Source organism: Lactuca sativa, chromosome 7 (genome assembly GCF_002870075.4).
Source record: "Lactuca sativa cultivar Salinas chromosome 7, Lsat_Salinas_v11, whole genome shotgun sequence".
NCBI classification, from domain to species: domain Eukaryota; kingdom Viridiplantae; phylum Streptophyta; class Magnoliopsida; order Asterales; family Asteraceae; genus Lactuca; species Lactuca sativa.
In genome coordinates this window covers 5,328,979-5,336,036 of record NC_056629.2, presented here as the reverse complement: position 1 = coordinate 5,336,036, position 7,058 = coordinate 5,328,979, and positions in this window count along the sequence as shown.

Here is a 7,058-nt window from a genome sequence, read left to right as displayed (position 1 = left end):
TACGCGGGGCGTACTCACTTTTTCAGCAATTTTGATTTCTTTTAGCTTCTAAGCCCGGTTCCCGATTCAGTCTTTTCTTTTGTGCTTCATCGGCAACAAATAGCTGCAAAACATAATTCAAAGCATTATGAGTACTTTTTAGTTCTAAAATAGAATAAATAAGGCCAAAATATTAAGATAAAGTGTATAAAAATATATATAAAAATACACATATCACCTGCAATTCACCAGGTGACGACCTGCAACTCCCTCCTAAGTAATTAGATATAAAAATGTATGTATTTTCTGAAATTAGATGTTATTTGTGTATGTATTTTCTGAAATTAGATGTTTTTTATATTTATTTGCATAAATTTGATGTTATTTGTCAATTACCCAACATACCTAATCAACACTTTTGTGTATTGATTTGTTTACTTGTTCAGATTATACCACAACCATTGACAAAATTGATGCATTTTGAACAAAATTGGATTCAATATTGTTGATTACGAGGTTTGCTTGATGGGTTGTATTGAGTGTTGGTTGCTCTGTTAGATTTTACTTATCTCATATATGTTTTTACCAATTTGACTAAATTAAGGTTTTGCAGGTGAGTCCATTTATAGATGAAGGTGGTGATGGACATAACAAGTTTGATGAATCAACCCCTATTGTGTTGCTTGATTCCAAGGAACTAAATATTATTGCTTACATGGACAATTCCCCTTTTACCAATTCTCAAACTGTCAAATACACTTATGATTACGGTGCAAGTTTTGAGGTGGATGATAGTTCTCAGAGTCATATAGGATTAGGATAATCGAAGTTGATTAGCTATATAATACATGGGTTAAATGTGACGTTGAGAACCTTGACATTTTTTCCCTTACATTGAAGTGATTATTGTTGCTATTTGAAGTGGTATAATGTATTTGTTTCATTGAAATTTTTTATACATATTCATGATGATGTAATATTATAAATTAAATGGTAAATTATAAAGGAATTATTATAAAGAAAATGTTGTTTGAGGGTAATATAGTCATTTTGCACAGTCAACCAAATGAAAAATCAAACAACAAGTTTTAGTCAGAAGTTAACACAGTCAGCTTCTAACCCAGCCAACTCTAACCCAGTTAGCAACTATCAAACGACCCATGAGTCAGATCTGACTAAGTAAGGTCCTGACTGGGTATGAAGGTCTGACTGCATCTGCTCCTGACTGAAACCATGTTGTTTGATTATGCATCTGATTAACTATTCTGACCACTAAAAATGACCATTTTACCCTTCATCATTTATAGAAAATATTTCTTCAATATATGTTTATTTGGTTACATTTATCTAACATAGTAAACAAAACAATCATATAAAAAGACTTCTTAAATATAAATCCTAGATTTCATTGTATTCTATCTATTTATTGTAAGAAATCTTGACACCATTTTGATGTAATCAAATGCCCTGGTTCCAACAACCATCCCACCTCACAACAAGTTTTTTCTCCATTCTTTTATTGAGCTCCACAAGTTCTTGAACATAATCTGTCATAACAATGAACACAAATTAACCACATATACCATACTTTATGATTTCCTTTTGGGCATTTTAATAATTAACCTCAAATATTATCATATATTGAAGTATATTATACTTTTAATTAAAGCACCATTATACCAAATCATGTCTCCAATTGGTTTTTACCAAATTATCATATAACTCAACTTCACAATGTGTCATGAAAAAAAAATCTACAACAAGAAAGAAAGAATATGCTACAAGAAGATCAGACGTTGGTCAAACAAGAAGATCACTCATGCATTCTATGAAACACTTGGTTGGCATGGAAAAGTATCAATTACAAACATGAACAATTGACAACCATAGACAGAAAGTCATCTATACAAGAGCACAAATACAAAAAATGTGAGTTGTACAACATTATAAGATCACGTTCTTCACCATTAATTCCATTATCATTTTCAATACCCAAAATTGAATGTTCAAATCAAACTAACTATGCAAATCCCGGATTACATCAACAATTTTTGATCAGACGTCTTCATCGATCATCAAATACATGAGAGAAGAAAGGTGAAACATACCTGGTATTTAATAGCCACCAAAGCAAACTAGAATCACTATATTTGTAACATGTTGGACCTAATTTGAAAAAAAAAATATCGTTGATTGAAGAACTTTGTGTCAATAATGTCGATTAAAGAACATTCACCCTTATTGACGTTCTAAAACATGGAGGTCGGAAAAGGGAGGAGCAACGTTGGAGGGAGGTCGTAGGAGGGAGGTTCGGTAAAGGAAAGAGCTAGAGAACGGAGGCGATGAAGAAGGCGCTCTATCGAAGGCGTTGGAAAGAGGCGTTTTTTTATCAGGGCACGAATGTTTTTCTTCCATCACTTACTCGATCAGCTTCTATTTTCTATAGGATCGAGTCAGATCAATTTTTTGGATGGAGACCGGTTCAGATGCTCAACTACACAAATCAAACATTCTGACCGGACCGAGTAAGACAAAAATGTTTGACCGGACCGGGTCAGCACCAAATCAAACAGGCCCTTAGTCCGACTAGGACATAATTGGACCGGTTTTGACCGATTTTGACCAAGGCCGATTATTTTACCCTCTAACCCTTATTCGTAAGTGGTTAGAGGCCGCCAAGCGCCTAGGTGCCGATTAATCGGCTGCCTAGGCCGATTTTTACAACCATGATTATTATATAACTGTTTGAAACTAGACCAATTAACCACGACTATTCGTTACACATACAATATATATATATATATATATATATATATATATATATATATATATATATATATATATAGAGAGAGAGAGAGAGAGAGAGAGAAAGAGAGAGAGAGGTTGGTTCAAATGTTTCCCATATCTATTGTGTGTTAGAATGCACCAATAAAAATTTTATAATAATTATATATATATATATATATATATATATATATATATATATATATATATATATATATATATATATTTCCATACTTATAACTCAATTTTATGTAAACTAATTAAATTCGTCATTAATGTCAACAATAATAATTTTTCAGAATGAATTCGTATAGAGAAAAATAAGAGTGTATTCCAGCAGAATGAGAGTGTATTCTAGTAGAATACACTCATGATCTTCGTATTTCATGCAATTTTATTATATTGTAAGTAAGTGAGTCCTGAAACAGAAAACGAACGCATATATAAAAACCTATATGTGAATTCATTCTGAAAGAATGTTATTGCTCACATTAATGACGGATTTAATTAGTTTCCATAAAAAGAGAATTATAATTATGGATATCATTTAATATATAAACAATTATGGAAATTATTTAATGTCTATATTTATTTAATTAAATAATTATTTAATTTACTAAATTCCTATTGGTGCATTTAGCACACAATAAATATAAGAAACAAAATAACTTAACCATATATATATATATATATATATATATATATATATATATATATATATATATATATATATATATATATATCCTCCCTAATAAATAAAGATATTTTTGTCATATGTCACATTCTCATTTAGTATGCCACATGTAATTTTGTGGTTATTTTAAATTAATTTTTATTCCACGTGTAATTTTATGGTTTTTTCATTTTATTAAATTTCAAATAGTATTTAAATGCAATAATAAATACATATTAATTTGATTAATGAACTTTCCTTTTAATTTCAAATTACTAAATTAAAGATTCATTAATTATTTTATTTATTTATCTAAATTTTTTTTAAATTGAAAATAAAAAAAAGCACTTTAATTTTCATAATTCAATATTTTCTCACTTTTCTTATAAATTCAATTTCTCAAATGTTTACAATTTTGTATTTAGTTTTTTTTAAATATGAGTGATGAGTCTCACACACCTAATACATATATATATATATATATATATATATATATATATATATATATATATATATATATATATATATATGTTTTTTGACATCTGTTGTGCGGACGTATGAAAATTGATATTCTGTAAGAATGACAAAGAAAATATGTTTTTTGATAATGTGAATACGTTCAATCTTACTTAACTATTGTCATTAGTATGTATTCTCACTAATTAAATCGTTTATAAGATTATTATAAATTTTTTTTATTATTCTCATTCTGTCATAATGTTTATTGAGTCGTATTCTGTAAGAATAAAAATGGATGGAAAACGATGCATGAGAACAAAAATGAATAAGATTTAGTGAGAACGCGTGAAAATGACAATAATTGTGTGAGATTGAACGTATTCACATTAATAAACAACCTATTCTCTTACAAATTCTCATTGAATAGTATTGTCCACACGTTTGCACAATAATTGTTCATCCACATTATAACCTATATATATATATATATATATATATATATATATATATATATATATATAGGGTTAGGTTGTAATGTAGATGGACAACTATTGTGCGGACGTGTGGACAATTCTATTCTATGAGAATCACTAAGAGAATAGGTTGTTTAGTAATGAAAATGCGTTCAACTTTACACAACTATTGTCATTTTCATGCAATCTCAATAATTCTTATTCATTTTTGTTCTCACGTATCGTTTTTCGCTCATTTTCATTCTTACAGAATATAAATCAATAAACAATACAACATTCTGACAGAATTAAAAACCATGCTCCAAACCCATATAATTCTTAAAGGTTTAGATCAGACCAAGGTCAAAACCCGCACCAATGTCAGGCCTACATGAAAGTTTAAAAATAAATTTGATAATAAATATGATATTGGATCTACTTTTGTATTTTATTACTATTATTACTAATAACTTAAAGACTATATCATTTGAACAACATATCCCCCCAAGACCCAATGTTAAATTGTTTAAACCTGAACTTAACTCAATTTTGAAACATTTAAATCTCAACCAAACATGGTACGTCAAGTTAAAATATAAATTAATTTAAACTAGAAAGGTTACCCCCGCTACGTGGGGGCCAGAAGCTTTCAATATTGTTTCTGAATCGATAAATATGACAGACGTAGAAAGTGTAAGAATGAAAAGCCCGGAGTTTGCCCCGGACCGTTTTTTCATGTTTTTATGAAAAAATGTAAAAGTTTTAACTGCAAGGATTAGAAGTTTCAAAACCATTAAAGAATTAAAGGGGTAGAAATTAGCAAATTTTTAGAAAATGGATCAAAGTTGTCAAACCGTTAAAGTTTTGTGGTAAAACATTAAATATTAAAAGGTTCCTAAAAAGTGTAAAAAATATTGATTGCAAGGACCAAAAATGTCAAAATAGGTAAAGATTGAGGAGCAAAATGCAGGGAACATTTTAAAAAGTGTAAAAATATTGATTGCAAGGACCAAAAATGTTAAAATATGTAAAAATGAGGAGCAAAGTGCAGTGACCATTTCGGCCAAAAAAAATGTCAAATTTACTATTCCTAAGTTTCATTTCTTTAATATATATATATATATATATATATATATATATATATATATATATATATATATATATATATATATATATATATATATATATGGGATAATGACTTGAAAGGGTAACGAACTTTCGATTTTTTTCACATTTAGTCACTAAACTTTTTTTCGTTATCTATTTGCCATTGAACTATTGAAACTGTTCACATTTTACCCTTATGACCGGTTACCGGTCGTAAGGGTAAAATGTGAACAGTTTCAATAGTTTAGTGGCAAATAGATAACGAAAAAAAGTTTAGTGACTAAATGTGAACAAAATCAAAAGTTCGTTTCCCTCTAAAAAGTTCAATGACTAAATGTGAACAAACTTCCTATTGTATTATGTTTTAGCAAATTATTTATTTTTGTTTAATTGTAGCAACATTTGTTGATGAAGAAATCTATGAAATAAAAAAACAAAATGTAACATCCGGATTTCCAGGTATCATAATTTAAGTATTTTTCTTTTGAATTAAGAAGAGAGACTCGACGAGTTGACGCCTCAACTCGTCGAGTAAGTTCGCGACTGATGACTCGGATTAATGAATGGACTCTACGAGTCGATGAGGCAACTCGATAAGTCCGCGCTATTGGCAGAAACCCTAAATCTTTGGGCCCGAGCCATATTTAAAGGCACTTATGGCCTTCAATTGCGACTACCTTTCCCATAAGTGAGAACCCTAGCGAGCTTGAGTGTGTAGAGTGAGAGGAAGAGCTATCTTGAGCTTTTTGGTGTGATTTTGCAAGAAAGGAGAAGAGTTCCAGCAAAAGGGACCAAGGAAGGTTATTGTTCTGAGTTATTCAAGCAAGGAGCTTCATTCTGAGGTACAAAAATGAACCCCTTTCCTTCCCTATTGTGTAGATTCCATTTTGGGGTTAGGGCTTGAATCACTTCATCTTTGGGGTTTTGAATGCCTCAAACCCCTCTTGCAAGTTTGTGTTATAGATCTGGACCCTTCTAGGTCCAAAGAGCCGAGAATATGAAGTTTTAGTAGAGTAAACCTTGGGGTTTGAAGTTAGGAATCTGGACCCTTCTAGGTCCAGAGAGCCGAGAATATGAAGCTTTAGTAGAGTAAACCTTGGGGTTTGAAGTTAGGAAGCATTTATGGGATTTTTATGGTATATATAGTTACTTTCATCTTACACATAGATATGAAGTATTTTATATAAATTACGTGCTATGTGTGCATATTATTTGAATACTTGTTGCCTATACTGGATGAACGATTTTATACATGTTTTAAAAGATTTAAACGGTATATTTATTTTATATCTACAAATATGTTGTGGATGAAACATGGGTAAATGAAATAGTTGGTGTGTGATGAAATAAAATGATGAGCGATAGGTAATGATAGAAATGTGATGATAATTAGGTAAATAGATGATGATGAATAGGTTATGTAGGATGAAAGGAGATACCATAACCTTAACCGGCAATGTGGTGATGTAGTCATCTACCAGAGTATAGATGGCGACCACAGTCTATTCTAGACAACCCAGTGAAAACACCAGCAAGCCCATAACCTGTAGGTGATGAATTACGAGTTCAGACGATGTTGTAACTACGTATTCATGCGATGATAC